Source organism: Pongo pygmaeus, chromosome 3 (genome assembly GCF_028885625.2).
Source record: "Pongo pygmaeus isolate AG05252 chromosome 3, NHGRI_mPonPyg2-v2.0_pri, whole genome shotgun sequence".
Classification (NCBI taxonomy): Eukaryota; Metazoa; Chordata; class Mammalia; order Primates; family Hominidae; genus Pongo; species Pongo pygmaeus.
The window spans coordinates 183,002,086-183,018,865 of record NC_072376.2 but is presented as its reverse complement, the minus strand read 5'-3'; the positions used below and the strand labels follow the sequence as shown (position 1 = coordinate 183,018,865).

The 16,780-nt window shown below is 42.1% G+C and overlaps 1 long non-coding RNA gene across 1 annotated transcript in view; it reads right to left on the bottom strand.

Moving 5' to 3' along the window:
* The window catches only part of LOC129035086 (uncharacterized), a 72,694-nt gene extending 62,909 nt beyond the window's left edge, over positions 1-9,785 (bottom strand). The window contains exon 1 of the long non-coding RNA XR_008502102.2: positions 9,721-9,785. This is a non-coding gene — a long non-coding RNA (uncharacterized LOC129035086). The remainder of the gene's footprint in view (positions 1-9,720) is intronic.
* Positions 9,786-16,780: the final 6,995 nt, after the last annotated feature.

Here is a 16,780-nt window from a genome sequence, read left to right as displayed (position 1 = left end):
ATAGAGGAATGCATCCTGTAGTTTCCACTGCCTCTCTTCTGAGAAGCTGCCAGGTACCCAGTCAGGGGTCTGTTTTGTACCAGTCTGCCTTCCAAAATCACAGCAAGGAGAACAAACATGAAAAAATCAGGGCCTAAGGTTTGAGTAGTAAGAGACAACCAACCAATGAAGCAATTTATGGTTAGTACCTTGGTTGTTTAAGGAACTGCTTAAGCTCTGAGCAGGAGAGAAAGGGAATGTCCATTTCTAAGCATTCTGTTCAAAGTAACATAACCTGAGCATTCTGGCCAACAGATTAAGGGAAGTAAAAAATCAGAATTCATATATTTTTTTCCATAGAGATGCTTAGTATGAATATATGTGGAAAAAACCTATGCCACACAAAACCATAAAAAATATTACTTTGAATTTCCTGCTTATTTCATGCCCATTGTATCACAAAGTTTTCAGTCACTGGTATGAAATCAAAATAGATTTTTGTGGCCCCAAAGCAGAAAGCATGTTCTGGTTAGGAAAAGAAACACCAGCCTCTAAAATTGTCTGAGAGTTAGAATGAGTTTGAATAAGGAGCCCACGCCTTTCAGCCGAGAAAAACCACATTTGAATGCGGGAGATCATCTGAGGACATTATTGGAGAATTTCCCATAGAAGCATCTGACACAAAGCAGGGAAGAAAACATAATTTCCATATGAAACAGGAAACAAAATATGAGGAAGAGAACCAAGAGTTAAGAGTGCACTTAGGTGGCTTAATTTGGTAATTCATTTCAAAGATAGACGAGAGGAAATTGTTTAAACAGAATTGCTTTATTTGTTCTGACAGCTCCCAGCCTGAATCAGAAATCTTTACCATTTCAATCCCATAAAGGGGGAAAAAGTCTCTTCTTTAGGGCAAGAAACAAATGTTTTCCCATTTGCTTTAGATGGGGTATTGAGTTGACCATTTCAGATTTTGGTACATTTGTCTCATTCTTCATAATTAGTCTTCAGAAAGAAAAGAAAAACAAGACTGAATCCTCAAAGAGAAGATAGAAAGATTCCACAAGTACAAGAGAGACAAATAAAATCATGACCCCATTTTACTTATAGCATTTAACATCACAAGCTTGAATCTGTTGTGCAATTGCTGGTTTCCAAACAGAATCCCAGAAGAGCAGATGTGAGACGGAGCGGACACAGTGGTGAGCATCCCTTTCAGGAAGGCGGGCCTTCAGCTGCTGGAGGTGCTGGCAGCACTCTGGGAATCATTTTCCATCTAAAAGAGCCAAATCACTCAAGGCCACCCCCTCTTTCTGGGGGCAGCCTGTGTCCGATGACTGGTCAAAGTGTGGTATCAAAGTCCAGCCCCTGCCACTTGAGAAAATTCAAAAAGGGCTTCAGTTTCAGCATTCCCCATTGGGTCAGCTGAGGCCTTTCCCAAGACATCATTACCACCCAACTTCTCTCTTGCTTTCTTTCCTGCATATCCACAGATGTAAATCCAAAGCATGCTCCTTGATAAACTTCCTGCCTACTGGCTTCCATCTCAGAGTCTACTTTCCAGGGAACATTACCTGAGATACTACCAAACTGGGGTACTTTGTTTGCTTTCCTAAATGTAGAGGTGAGGGCTGGGTGCAGTGATTCATGCCTGTAATCCCAGCACTTTGGGAGGCTGAGGTGGGTGGATCACTTGAGGTCAGAAATTCCAGACCAGCCTGGACAACACGGTGAAACCCCATCTCTATTAAAACACAAAAATTAGCTGGACATGATTGTGAGCACCTGTAATTGCAGCTACTAGGGAGGCTGAGGCAGGAGAATTGCTTGAACCCAGGAAGCGGAGGTTGCAGTGAGCCAACATCGTGCCACTGTACTCCAGTGTGGGCAACAGAGCAAGACTCCATCTCAAAATAAATAAATAAATAAATAAATAAATAAAATATAGAGGTGAGGTATGGGAGAGTCTTAGTTCTGACTTCTAATCACCATTTATCTTTCTTTTCTTTGGGGAATTTGAAGGGGTGAAATTACAAAAGATTCCAGTTAGGAACATTCAGAATCAATCTCAAGTGATTACAAACCAAGGCAATCCTCAGGCTATAAATTAATCTCCATAAAAATAAGGAATTGAAGAATATGATGCTGCCAACCTTCCTGAAATTCTCTCTTTCTCTTGCTACTGGACACTGAATTCTTTTTTTTTTTTTTTTTTTTTTTGCCTTCTACTTTTTTTTTTTATTACTATACTTTAAGTTTTAGGGTACATGTACACAATGTGCAGTTAGTTACATATGTATACATGTGCCATGCTGGTGTGCTACACCCATTAACTCGCCATTTAGCATTAGGTATATCTCCTAATGCTATCCCTCCCCCCTCCCCCCTCCCCCCACCCCACAACAGTCCCCAGAGTGTGCTGTTCCCCTTCCTGTGGACACTGAATTCTTTTGGCACTCCTGCACCCTCTATGACCATCCATTTCCTTGTGCCTTTTATTGTATTTATTAATGCATAGTGAATAGTTGAAATGTATGCAGAAATTGGTGAAAACATTAACTGTGATATAGAGCTATTAAAATGTTTCCTTTTTCCGCATTTCTACAATAATGAAAATAAAAGAAGATGTAAGTAAAGCATTCACTTAACAAACAGCTATATAGTGAACACATTCTACATACCATAGATGATTTAGAGTTGGAGAAAGAAAAAGGATAAAAGACATTCCTGCCTTTAAGAAGCTTAACATCTGGTGCAGAGTCTCAACCCTATCAAATCCAACATTTCTTTTTAATACAAACACTTTGTAATGCCCCCATTACAATTTTGATATAAAATTCATAGGTATTACATAATCATTTAAAAAAAAAACAATATAGAGCCCTAATTCTAGCATAAAACATAAAGAAAAAGAAAGCAAATTTGCTCCTGTGATCTGTTTCTACTCCTAACACTCAGACACCAAATGGGTGTATTTCTTCCACACCAACAATCAATTCTCCAACTCTCCCCATAATTGCCCGATGAGTTCTTCTTGTCTGCTGCACAGACAAAACCACTTCACCGAAACCATGGGATTGCAGTAAAGAAAGAATTTAATGAATGCAAGGCCAATCACATGGGAGAACTGGAGTTATGATTCAATCCGTCTCCCCGTGGCCCATAGGCTAGGGTGGGCAGGGAACTAGGGAATGAGTGCTGCTGATTGGTTAAGGATGCAGTGCAGGAATGTGGAAAACAGTCCTTGTGTGCTGAGTCCACCTCTGAGTGGGGGGTACAGGACCAGTTAAGTCATGAGTCATGAGTCTGGGTAGGATCAGTCTGAAAAACACCTCCAAAGACCAATCTGATGCTTATCTATAGGAACAATTGAGGAAAGTCACAAATCTCGTGACTTTGTAATACCCCCATTACAATTTTGATATAAAATTTATAGGTAATATAATTACTTAAAATTCTAAAAACCAGTATAATGCCTTAATACTGGTATAAAACATAAAAAGAAAGTATGTTTTCTACTATGATCTACAATATGACTCCTGAGTAGTAAGGATTATAGAAGCGATGCCCATGCCCACATTTTAGCAGAATTCAAGCCCCTTCCATAATCTTAACCTTGTGGCTTTTCATTACATCTTGTGGCTTTTCATTACTTTTACAAAAGCAGTTTTAGTCCCTGAACAAGGAGAGGATCAGCTTTAGGGAGGGACTGTTATTATCCTTGCCTTAAAGTTAAACTATAAATCTATCCCATGGTTAGTTTAGTTTATACCCAGGAATGAGTGAAGACAGCCAGCCTGTGAGGCTAGAAGCAAGATGGAATCAGCCGTGTCAGATTTCACTCATTGTTATAATCTTTGCAAAGGTGATTTCATCCTGACATCAACTGGGTTTCTAACAATTCAAGTCAATGTCTACCCGAACTACCCAGAGTAGGTGCAGATCTCACAGGTTAAGAACAGTATCCTACAGGACTGCCTTGACTTCAAATGCCAATCACAAGACTAGGCCGTCCATACTTCTGACTGACTGGCTATAAAATTGAGGGATTCCCACAATGCTCTCCAAAGGTTCAATAATTTGCTAGAATGGCTCAGAAAACACTTTACTTACATTTACTAGTTTATTATAAACAATATTATAAAGAATACAGATGAACAGCCAGATGGAGGGATGCATAGGGCAAGGTATGGGGTGGGGTACATGGAGATTCCGTCCCCTCTCTGGGGGCACCACCCTCCCAGCCCCTTAATGTGTTCACCAACCAGGAAGCTCTCTGAACTCTGTGATTTAGGGTTTTTATGGAGGTTTCATTTCATAGGCATGATTGATTAAATCATTGGCAATTGGTGATCAGCTCAATATCCAGCTCCTCTCCCTTCCCCAGAGGGATATGTATGGGCCAAGGAGGGTTTGAAAGTTCTAACCCTATAATCATGCCTTTGTCTTTCTGGCAACCAGCTCCCATCCTGAAGCTAACATATTAGTCCATTCTCACACTACTATAAAGATTCTGCCTGAGACTGGGTAATTTATAAGAAAAGAGTTTAATTGACTGACAGTTCTGTATGGCTGGGAGGCCTCAGGAAACTTACAATCATGGCAGAAGGCAAAGAGGAAGCAAGGTATGTCTTACATGGTGACGAGAGAGAGAGAGAGAGAGTGAAGAGGGAGCTGCCAAACACTTTTAAGCCATTAGATCTTGTGAGAACTCACTCACTATCATGAGAATAGCATGGGGGAACCCACCCCCTGATCCAATCACCTCCCAAGAAGGTCCTCTCTCAACACAACATCTGGAGATGACAATTCAAGATGAGATTTGGGCGGGGACACAGAGCCAAACCATATCAGCTACCTAAAGGTCACCAGCTAACAGTCATCTTATTAGCATACAAAATATACTCTTATCATTCCAGAGAGTCCAAGGCTCTTTGAAGCTCTTGTTTTAGAAACCAGGGACTAAGACCAAATACTATAACCAAAGATACTCCTATCACTCCTATCACCAGGGAAATTACAAGGGGTTTAAGGAACTCTAGGTTAGGAATCAGGGATAAAAACCAAATATATATTTCTTATTATATAAAAATATCACAAAGTTGTAATTTTTTAACATGTAATTCAATATGTAGATGCTACAGAAATAATCAGATGCATAGTAGATTAGAGTTCTGTCTTGAGGCAGGTGAAGGATTCTGAAAGATTCAGAAAGATTCTGTCCCCTGAGGCCTGACACATCCAACATTATAACAAAAGACTGTAACAAGGGCTGAGGGAGTTATGAGCCAAGAACCGTGGACAATATAGATCATAACCACAGATCACCACCTGGTTTTCAATCATGGATACCATACATCAAAAAATATGTACATAGTCATTACTAATGAGTCCAGTCCATCATCTTGTATGAATGCCTCCCAGGCTGAGGCCACTCAGATTTGCAGGCTTCCTTTTAATTTTGTCAGGTTCCAAAAGCAGAAGTGGTCTTGGCAAACCAATAGCTCCACCCTTTCAGGCATCTGGTATAATTCAGCTAAGAGACAATGTCATCTCTTGCTCTAAGCCTCTTTCAAAGTGTTAATGTAATGTTTCATTTCCTTTCGTGTATACCCCATTTATTCATCCCTTTACCCTCTGCTATTATTTCTCCTTTCCTTCATTAATACTTAAACTTTTCTACCTTGGAAGGGACATTAGAATCACCACTCTGCTGGTCTAGATTGCAGGCAGCAATGCTAGTCTAGCAAGTAGCTCCTCCTCAGTCCACTCCCATTCAGATAGAGTAAGGTTACAAGGGAGGCCTTAAAATCTCATTAGAAAGGTTTTTATTAACCCAGTAAAATGTGCCTTTCTTTCCAATCAGACTCTGATATAGCATCACATGACAGCAGATCCTGAAGGAAATGAAAATATTTTATTCCCAAATATATTTCTTGGCCAGGTGCAGTGGCTCACGCGTGTAATCCTAGCACTTTGGGCGGCTGAGGTGGGCGGATCACAAGGTCAGGAGTTCAAGACCAGCCTGGCCAACATGGTGAAACCCCATCTCTACTAAAAATACCAAAAAAATTAGTTAGGTATGGTGGTGGGCACCTGTAATCCCAGCTACTTGGGAGGCTGAGACAGGAGAATCACTTGAACCCAGGAGGCAGAGCTTGCAGAAAGCCGAGATCACGCCACTGCACTCCAGTATAGGTGACAGAGTGAGACTCTGTCTCAGAAAAAAAAATATATGTATATATGTTTCTTTGACATATTTTGAAATGTCTGCCACAGGGCCAATAGATTGAATTAGCCCTGCAAAATCATCTTTTGTGGGGGAAATTTGCATTTTAGAGAATCTCTATTAATGCAGACTGGGCTTCTCTTTCCAAGCCTCTCTGTGGATCTAGGAGAGATTAACTGAAATCCTGACAACTTTAAGGTCTGAAAAGAGACATTTACCATTTATTTTCTCTGAAGGCTGCTACCTAGGAGGCTTCATCTAAATAACAAGAACCTTGGCCTCCACAACCCTCCTTATCTTAAGCATTTCTTTCTACTGACTTCACATCTTTCGACAAAGCTTTAACTCTTTCCAACAATCTCCAATCAGAAAATATTTGAATCCACCTATGACCCGTAAACAATCTCTCCTTCAAGATATTCTGCCTCTTTAGGCTGAACCAATGTGCACCTTCCATGTATTGAGTTATGATTTTACCTGCAATTCCTGTCTCCCCAAAATGTACAAAACCAAACTGTAATTCAATTGCCTTGGGCAGACTTTCTCAGAACCTCTTGAGACTGTTCCCTGGGCCATGGTCACTCATATTGGCTCAGAATAAACCTCTTTATAATATTTTAAGAGTCTGGTTTTTCCTTTAACAAATGTATTTGGATATAAGTCCTTTAAAGAGGTAATTACATTAAAATGGGTTGGTAAGGGTGGGCCACAATCCAATATTACTGTTGTTCTTATAAGAAGAGGAGATTAAGATCAGGCGTAGTGGCTCATGCCTGTAATCTCAGCACTATGGGAGGCCGAGGCGGGTGGATCACTTGAGGTCAGAAGTTCAAGACCAGCCTGGCCAACATGCTGAAACCCCGTCTCTAGTAAAAATACAAAAATTAGCCAGGCAAGGTGGTGTGCATCTGTAATCCTAGCCACTTGGGAGGCCGATGCAGGAGAATTGCTTAAACCCAGGAAATGGAGGCTGCAGTGAGCCAAGGTTGTGCCACTGCACTCCAGCCTCAGTGACAGAGTGAGACTCTGTCCCAATAAAACTTTAAAAAAAAGAAGAAGAAGAGGAGGAGGAGATTAAGACACAGAGAACACAGACAGAAGGATGACCATGTGAGGACACAATGAGAATGTAACACCTGCAAGCCAAGGAGAAAGGCCTCAAAAGAAACCAAACCTGCTGACGACTTGTTCTTGGACTTCTAGCCTCTAAAATTGTGAGAAAATAAATTTCTGCTGCTTAAGCCACCCAGTCTGTGGTACTTTGTTATGGCAACCCTAGCCAAATAACATATACTCTGAGATTGGTGTTGGGAGGTCCCAGCAGCTCTGGATCTACTGTTCAGGACTGTTAAATCTGAAAAGAAAAGGACTGAGAAGGAGCACTTGTGGGGAAGGAGAGGAGTAGGAGGGTGAAGAGCCTTTGTGGTTAAGGAATTGCATGGCCTGCTCATTTAATTTAGCATTGTGTTCAACATTTGAAAAAGCAAGGCACAATCCTCATAGAGTAGTCACTGTTAACAATAACGTCTGTGTTGAGGCACTAAAAGAGAGCAATTGTGAGCGAAAGCCCAATTCCTAATTGCATTCTCAAAATGTAGTGTGTATAAAAATACACAAAAGAAATTATGCAAGTAAATGTCTAATATTTGCATGGTTAGCAAAAGATTGCTCCCAACAAAATGAGAGTGGGGGTGGGGAATGAGGTACACTTATTGTATAAATTAATAAGAATCCATCTGTTAGGACTTTTTTTTTTTTTTTTTTTTTGAGACAGTCTCACTCTGTCACCCAGGCTGGAGTGCAGTGGCACAATCTCGGATCACTGCAACCTCCACCTCCTGGGTCCAAGTGATTCTCCTGCCTCAGCCTCCCAAGTAGCTGGGATTACAGGCATCTGCCACCACACCCAGCTATGTTTTTGTATTTTAAGTCGAGATAGGGTTTCACCATGTTGGCCAGGCTGGTTTTGAACTCCTGACCTCAGATGATCCACCCGCCTCGGCCTCCCAAAGTGCTGGGATTACAGGCATGTGTAAAGACATTTTTAATTTCTGCATTCTGTTTTAACACATGTTCATTTTGATGCATTAGTCTGATGTTACTCCAGCCCATTAGATTGTCACTGCATTCTGCATATTTTCACCATCATTGCTGGTTCACAATAGATCTGAGTTTAACAATTAAAAGCTTTCTTTCTTGCAATCAGCTTTGGTGTAATTCCTCATTCCTTGTGACAGTACTATTGACATGATAGCCATGTTTACCCTAGTATGTAAAAAATCCATGCCAGCCACATGCCAAAGGGAGGGATTAAGATGTGAGTGGAGTATCCCTTCTCGCTGTTGAAATTACATATGAGCAAGAAGGATGTGAGTACTACATGAGCTGAAAGAAGAAAATATTTGCTCCATTGTTCTACTTTCTTACAGTAGCAATTAAATATTTATTAAGCTTTTATTATGTTCTGGTTTCTGCTAAACACTGCAGAAATACCAAAGAAATGATCACCTATCTGCAAAGATGAGACTAGTACATATGAAGTAATTGTTTAGAGCAACTGAGTGCTAAACTTGAAGATGCTGATCAGATGTCTGCCACGACTGAGGCAATCAATCCTTAAGCACTAAGAGCCAGCCCATCCATTCACCAAGGAGCATGTGAGAGAAGCATGGCCAGGTCTCTTCATGCTTATCTAACATTGAGATGGCACCTGCTCAAGTATATTACATCATCAGCAAGCACAGGGGCTTCAATCCTTGCTCCAGTGCTATCTTGGCTTTCCTGAGGATATCCGTGTCAGCATTTTCCATGATTTTATTAATGAGTAATATTGCACATGGAGAGCAAGAGAGGTAGCTTTGAGATAGCATCCACAAGAAAGAATTCCAAACCCCGAGTAGAATGGCAAGAAGTAAATAGCTCCCCAGCCCGGTTTCTGGTTTCCATGGATGAAACCAAAAGATGTTTAAAACCTAGACATTCAGAAAACAACCTTGCAGACAAGGAAGGAGGAAAAAAAGAAAAAAACAGCTAACAAGAAAAGAAATGCAAGCAAGAGGCCCAAGGAGACTTCCTCAGAGTCAACAGATTTAATGAGATCTCTTGTATTTGTATGACTAGCCTTGCTAGCTTTTGCATACTGATAGGTCCTATCAGATTATAACTCAGGTTAAACACATTCCTATTATTCCTCTTACAATACAGGGCTTGGTCCCATGAAGAGTTTCCCTTAAGTATTTCTGAGAGTCCTAGGGGATGGCTCCTATGTGCACAAAACAGGCCTCTCATGCTCTTCCATTTCATTTACTCTCATGGGCACTAGTTGCCTTACCAACAGTATTAGTGCTAGTCTCTGTCTCTCCATGAAATCTGCACTGTCTCCTGAGGTTCCCAAAGACACAAACCCTGGAGGTTCTAAAGCCTGGTGCAGAACGTTTGTATTAGTCTGTTTTCATGCTGCTCATAAAGACATACCCGAGACTAGGAAGAAAAAGAGGTTTAATTGGACTTACAGTTCCACATGGCTGGGGAGGCCTCAGAATCACGGCAGGAGGAGAAAGGCACTTCTTACATCGTGGCAGCAAGAGAAAATGAGAGAAAAGCAGAAGCGGAAACCCCTGATAAACACATCAGATCTCGTGAGACTTATTCGCTATCACGAGATAGCACGGGAAAGACCAGCCCCCATGATTCAATTACCTCCCCCTGGATCCCTCACACAACATGTGGGAATTCTGGGAGGTACAATTCAAGTTAAGATTTGAGTGGGAACACAACCAAACCATATCAATGTTCTTTTCCTTTTTCTGGGTCATACTTTTTCTATTAGGAATAAACACAGTGCTCCCATGTCCCTGGGTCTCACAGAGTCCTTCCTGCAGCCCCTCTGCTTACCTGTCTCAGAAAGGAATTCATCCAAGTGGGCTGCAGAAACACTTAGAAGTATTAATAGCTGGTGCTTACGTAGCACATATGTGCCATGTGTATGCTAAGTAGATTACATAAATTAAAACACCCCTGAGAGGCATTGAACTACTAACATCCCCATTTTACAAATGAAATTTGGGTACAGGAGATTAAGCAACTTGTCTGAAGTTGCCACCAGCTGCTATGTGGTAGAACTGGGACCTGACCCCAGGCCCTCTGGCTGTAGAATCTGTGCACTGAAACGCTACTGCTTAACAAATATCAATTCATCCCTTGGCATTCCTATTTTTCCCTCAGACCCTCTCCCCTCCACCAATAGCATGTACACAGAAACCACTCTCCTCCAGTCAAATACCCAGTAAGAATAAATTTCTTGGTGTACTGATTCTAGCTGAGACCTTTACTAAACAGGCATCTTCCAAAGTTTATTTTTCCTAGCAAATTTTTTTTTTTTTTTTTTTGAGACAGAATATCACTCTGTCATTCAGGCTGGAGTGCAGTGGTGCAGTCATAGCTCACTACAGCCTCAAACTCCTGGGCTCAAGCGAGCCTCCCGCCTCAGTCACCTGAGTAGCTGGGACTACAGACACACACCATTATGCCAGGCTAATTTTTAAAATTTTTGTAGAGATGGGGTTCTCGCTTTGTGGCCCAGGCTAATCTCAAACTCCTGCGCTATTCTTCCACTTCAGCCTTCCAAAGTGCTGGGATTACAGGTGTGAGGCACTGTGCCCAACCTCAGTGCAATTTAAAAACAATTCTCTTGAGCGCCAAACATCATGCATTCAGCCATTAACATCTGCTTATAACTTGATTTATATGTCAGATTTCCTAGCTGTTTTCTTAGCACTCTAGTTAGTTATCATAAAAGGGCAGAAAAGTCCAAAATAGGGGCCACTATGCAGAATGTACAAACTGTGGCAGGACTCTACAGTGGGGACTGATGGGAGGCAGCGGGAAGTGGCAATAAGGCACAGAGGAGGGGGAAGGCAGACAGGTGACAAAACAAACATCCCAGTTTATTTTCTACATGTGGCCAAGGGACCAGTTGCTGTTATGATGCTATGGCCAAACTTGATTTTTTATTACCCCAAGTCCCTGGGCATTAAAAATAAACAAGTCTGGCTGGGCACAGTGGCTCACGCCTGTAATCCCAGCACTTTGGGAGGCTGACGGGGATGGATCATGAGATCAGGAGTTCGAGACTAGCCTGGCCAAGATGGTGAAACCCCGTCTCTACTAAAAATACAAAAATTAGCCAGGTGTGGTGGCACATGCCTGTAATCCCAGCTACTCAGGAGGCAGGAGAATCACTTGAACCCAGGAGGTGGAGGTAGAAGTGAGTCGAGATCGCACCACTGCACTCCAGCCTGGGCAACAGAGCAAGACTCCGTCTCAAAACAAAAACAAAAACAAAAAAACCACAGAAAAAAACAAAAAGAAAACAAGTCTACTTGGTTCCTATCTTCCCCAGCCATCAAAATGCATCTTTCTCTTCCTAAGACAATTCCAAGGAATGCTTAAGTGAGAGTTCATAATTTCACATGTAATAATTCGCAAGCACCAGTCCAAATGGATCTCAGGTGCAGCTTCTATAAATGGTAAACTCTCAAGGCTTGCCAGCTAGAGGTGTGACCTGTAAGCAAACCGGTTATAAGAGCCATTCATTCTGTGAAAGATACTGCGCGATGACTTCTCTGAAAATATCCTATGGAATAAAAAGGGTTTTGTTTGTGCAGAAGCACAACTGACAATTGCATCCCAATAGAAACATTAAAGACAAAAAACTAATAGAGATGTGAAAGAATCAGAACTCTCCTGAGAGCCTGGTAAATCCAGGTGCATGCTCTCAGCTTGTGCTGTGGGGCCCAAGAAGAAAAACTGGGCAGTAACTCAGGTTGGCAGTTTTGCAGGGGGAGATGAGAGGCCTCTAGAGGGAGAGAAGCAGAGATGTGACCAGCAGAAGCATCCACATCTGTGCAGCAATTAAAACAGTTGGATGGGGTTGGGTGCAGTGGCTCACACCTGTAATCCCAGCACTTTGGGAGGCCAAGGCAGGCGGATCACATGAGGCCAAGAGTTCGAGAACAGCCTGGCCAACATAGCAAAACCTCATCTCTACTAAAAATACAAAAATTCGCTGGATGTGGTGGTGTGCACCTGTAATCACAGCTACTCAAGCTAACCAAGGCTAAGGCATAAGAATTGCTTGAACCCAGGAGATGGAGCTTGTGGTGAGCCAAGATCACGCCACTGTACTCCAGCCTGGGCAGCAGAGAAAGTCTCTGTCTCAAAAAACAAAACAAAACAAAAAAAAGCTGGACGGGAGTGAGCTGATGGCTATGTGGCAGGGTCCCCCTTTCTGCCAGGAACAGGTCATCATTTCATGACCTCTGCTTCCCTTTGATAGCTTTTATTCCTGTCCCTACAAACACTTCTACCTCTGCCTGGCATTCCAGGCATTCCTGCCTGCTGTTCAACAGGCCAGGATCGACAGACACTAAATCAACCTCATGACACCATTGCATTAACAGTGGGGCTCCTGAGATGAAATTAGGAGACAACGTTGTTTTCTCACTTGGCTATTCGAATCCATCTTTTGGGCTGGTTCTTCCTCTACTGTTCGGATAGAATCTAAGATGAATCACTTAGCTCTTAGTCACTGTCAAATAACAAAAAGTCTTCCGATGATGTCATTATTAAAAATTAGTCTCAGTTCAGTGATGAATATGTCCAGTCTAGTGCAATAAGTAAAACTGTAATCTTCATTAAAAGTTACAGTCTTCCCTCTCAGCTGAGGCCTGCACAGGAACAGGAGGCTTGTGGCTTCTCTTTCTCATTTCTGGCCTTCCACTCCCACAACTGGACACCCCCTCACTTAGGTGCTTCTTGTTGCCAGGGACTGAATTCTCCAAAAATCCTCTTCAGCCATTCTAATTGATGCCAGACACTTTTATGCCTTTCATGTGGGCAATGAATTAAGAGTTGCAAAACTGGCTTTGACCCCCTAAATCATTGATTCACTCAACCAATTCATTAAAATATCCATTTGACTTTTTGATTTAATAATTATTTATTAAATATCTGCTGTATGCTGAACACTGTGCTAGATACCACAAGAAGACACACTCCCTACCATCCAAAAAATTTCCCTGTAGTTCAGATGAGAAAAGATGTACACAATTAGACCACAAGACCATGTATGCTAAGGGCCCTGTTGTTCATGAGGACAGTAAGTGCTACAATAAATCAGCGAGGGAAACTGTCCTTTCCATTGGGGAGTATTGGAGATGACTTTACGAAGAAGTAGGATTTGGTTTTTTGTTTTTGTTTTGTTTTGTTTTGTTTTTTTGAGATGGTGTCTTGCTCTGTCACCCAGGCTGGAGTGCAGTGGCTTGATCTCGGCTCGCTGCAACCTCCACCTCCAGGATTCAAGTGATGCTCCTGCCTCAGCCTTCTGAGTAGCTGAGCTTATAGGCACCCACCACCACACCCGGCTAATTTTTGTATTTATAGTAGAGATGGGGTTTCGCCCTGTTGGCCGGACTGGTCTCGAAATCCTGACCTCAGGTGATCCGCCCACCTTGGCCTCCCAAAGTGCTGAGATTACAGAGGTGAGCAACTGTGCCCGGCCTGGAAGTGGGATTTGAACTTGAATCTTAAAGGCTGTGTAATAATAGCTCAATCGATGTTTTACATGCATATTATTACTTAATCTCTGTAACAACTTTATGAGGTAGGGACTATTATTATCTGCAGTTACACATAAGAAAATTAAAGCATAGCAATATCAAGTAATACATCCAAGTTCACATAAGTGGGAGGTGAAGTATCAGAGATTCACGTCTAGAGCAAGGGAGAATTTTCCAGAATGAGAGGTAGAGGCAGAAAGTGTTATAAACTGGGAAACAAAGGGAAGAAAGATACGGAATGGTCATGGTGTGGATTAACATGACATCCCATTTTGACATAAGGGAATAATCTCAGGAGGCCTGCTACTGCTTAATAGGCGGATGGAAGATGACTTGAAGAATTAGATGAGGCACTTTGGACTCAGTCATCTCCAAAGTGAGCAGCCATTAAGCACCTTTCACAAAAGAGCCCATCTGGTAGGTGCTGCTTCCATCTGTGTTCTCCCACTTCCCCTAGTGCTAACTGCATGAGATTTTCTTAAGCTCAACTCTGTCTTCATTTCACCTCTTTATTTCTTTATTTTGGCAGCAGGATTTGATTTGACAACTCCTATATGAGGAGAGTCTCTATCTGCACAGTTCATTTTTGTTACTTTCCTTTTCTGTAACTCAGATAAATAAAAATGCCCATCAAAAGTCTCCAGTAGGGGGCTGGGCGTGGTGGCTCACTCCTGTAATCCCAGCACTTTTGGGAGGCTGAGGCAGGTGGATCACTTGAGCCCAGGAGTTTGAGACTAGCCTGGCCAACATGGTGAAACCGTCTCTACTAAAAATACAAAAATTAGCCAGGCATGGTGGTGTGTCCCTGTAATCTCAGCTACTCAGGAGGCTTACGCAGGAGAATTGCTTGAAGCTGGGAGGCAGAGGTTACAGTGAGCCGAGATTGATAGCACCACCGCACTCCAGTCTGAGCAACAGAGCGAAGACTCTTTCTCAAAAAAAAAAAAACAAAAAACTGCTTGAGTTTAATCTTTTAGTGTGTTTGGGGGCTGGGTGCAAAAAGGAAGATGTCTGAGAGAGGAGGAAGAGTAGTCAATATTAAGGGATAAAATAGCTGGATGACCTGGAGGGATAGAGCTGTCAAAATGGAAGAAAATTTCATTTATGTGCTCAGGAAAGACAGTCTCTTATGATTTTCAGTGGGCCTTAGGAAATGTAATCTAAACTACCATTTAGCCACAAGGATGCCTTTTTATTTATTTTTTAAATTGCAAATTGCCTGTTGCTATGTTTGTTGATTCATAGAGTGATGTCCTTATACAATGATGAAAACTAATGGTTTTTCTTCAAAAATCAACTTCAAAGTGCTGCTCCTTCATCTCTCCTGTGTGACCATTTCCCCTCCAAGCCAATGTCTACCCACATATGCTTTTCATCCTGAAAAATAGTCAAATGCATCACTAAGATTTGGGTATCTAATAATTCCCCCCAACTCCGATGTATTTGACTAGACTCCCTGACTACTACTTTTCTTTTTTTCTAAATTACAAACGAACAAAACAACAAACAACAAGTGTGAGACAGCTGGAGAGAGAATGAGTTAAAACTTCAAAACTCGAGTGTGCAGGCTGTTCCTGGGTCTGGCCCTGTCATTGTAATTCCTGTAGGGGTTCCTGTAACTTCTCCTGTGAGTGAAGTACGAGAGAATTCCGAAAGCATTAGACATAAAATACTTGATATTTTTCCATGTGGTTTTCACCACTTCTCAGAGTAGGTATGGTCTCAAATTTTGGATTCTTTCTTCAGGTTTTTTTTTTTAATAACTTTTGAAACCCTGTTTGTGATTTCTAAAAAGAGCAGCATATGTTTCAAGGAAAAAAGGAAAAAAAAAAGTACATGAGAGGCCAATCTAGGAGATTTACAGTGAGGTGCTGATGAGTTCTGTAAAAGTTGTGTTCAGTTCTGTTTCATCTGTGAGTTCCTGTACTTTTTTCTTTTTGTAATCACAATTATCCTGTAGCCACATGATAGGAAATGCTGTTATAGATGAAAACAAAGACAGGCGGCATCTGGGCCACAGATTAGATTATAATGAAATTCTTTGTGGTTGACAAGAGAAAAATAATGGGTAATACAAAACTATGATCATATTTTTCATGCATTAGATACCTATAAATGGCATGTACTGAATATAAGCTGTTGCTGTGAAACTTTAAATGTTTAAGATTAAAAAAATGAACAAATCAGAGCTTATCATTTCAAGTCTCAATTTTGTGCTTTTCCCACAGAAATATACTCTAGGTTTCCAGAAAGTTCTCTAGAATTTTTGTTAATGGACGTCCAAAAGGTACCTGAGTTACATGCCCTGGCTTCTTTTTTTTCTTTTGAGATGGAGTTTCATTCTTGTTGCCCTGGCTGGAGTGCAGTGGTGCTATCTCGGCTCACTGCAATCTCTGTCTCCCGGGTTCAAGGGATCCTCCTGCCTCAGCCTCACCAGTAGCTGGGATCACAGGCGCGCACCACCACGCCCGGCTAATCTTTGTATTTTTTGGTTGAGACGGGGGGTTTCACCATGTTGGCCAGGTTGTTCTCGAACTCCTGACCTGAAGTGATCCTCCCGCCTCGACTTTCCAAAGTGCTGGGATTATAGGCATGAGCCATCGTGCCCGGCCACCCTGGCTTCTTATTTCACGTTTATAAATAGGCGTGGCCCATTGAAGACTGCACAGATACGACTGTGTACCAGAAAGTATGACTGCAGAATTTTCTTTTCCAGAAACTGCAGTGGAGCCCTCCTGTGGCTAATTTAATCCAGCCAGTTTTCGCTGATCTAAGCAGAAAAGCATATAAAGCAGCTGTAGCTGCCGCCGTCGCCTGAGGGGAGCGAGAAGAGGCCGCGGCGATCAGGGAGAAAACGCGGAGTCGTCACCTGAGAGAAGTTGACTCCCTAGCAGCAGCCGCCGCCGGAGAGCCGCCCGCCCACCCGTTCGCCTGTCTCCCTGCCGCATTCACA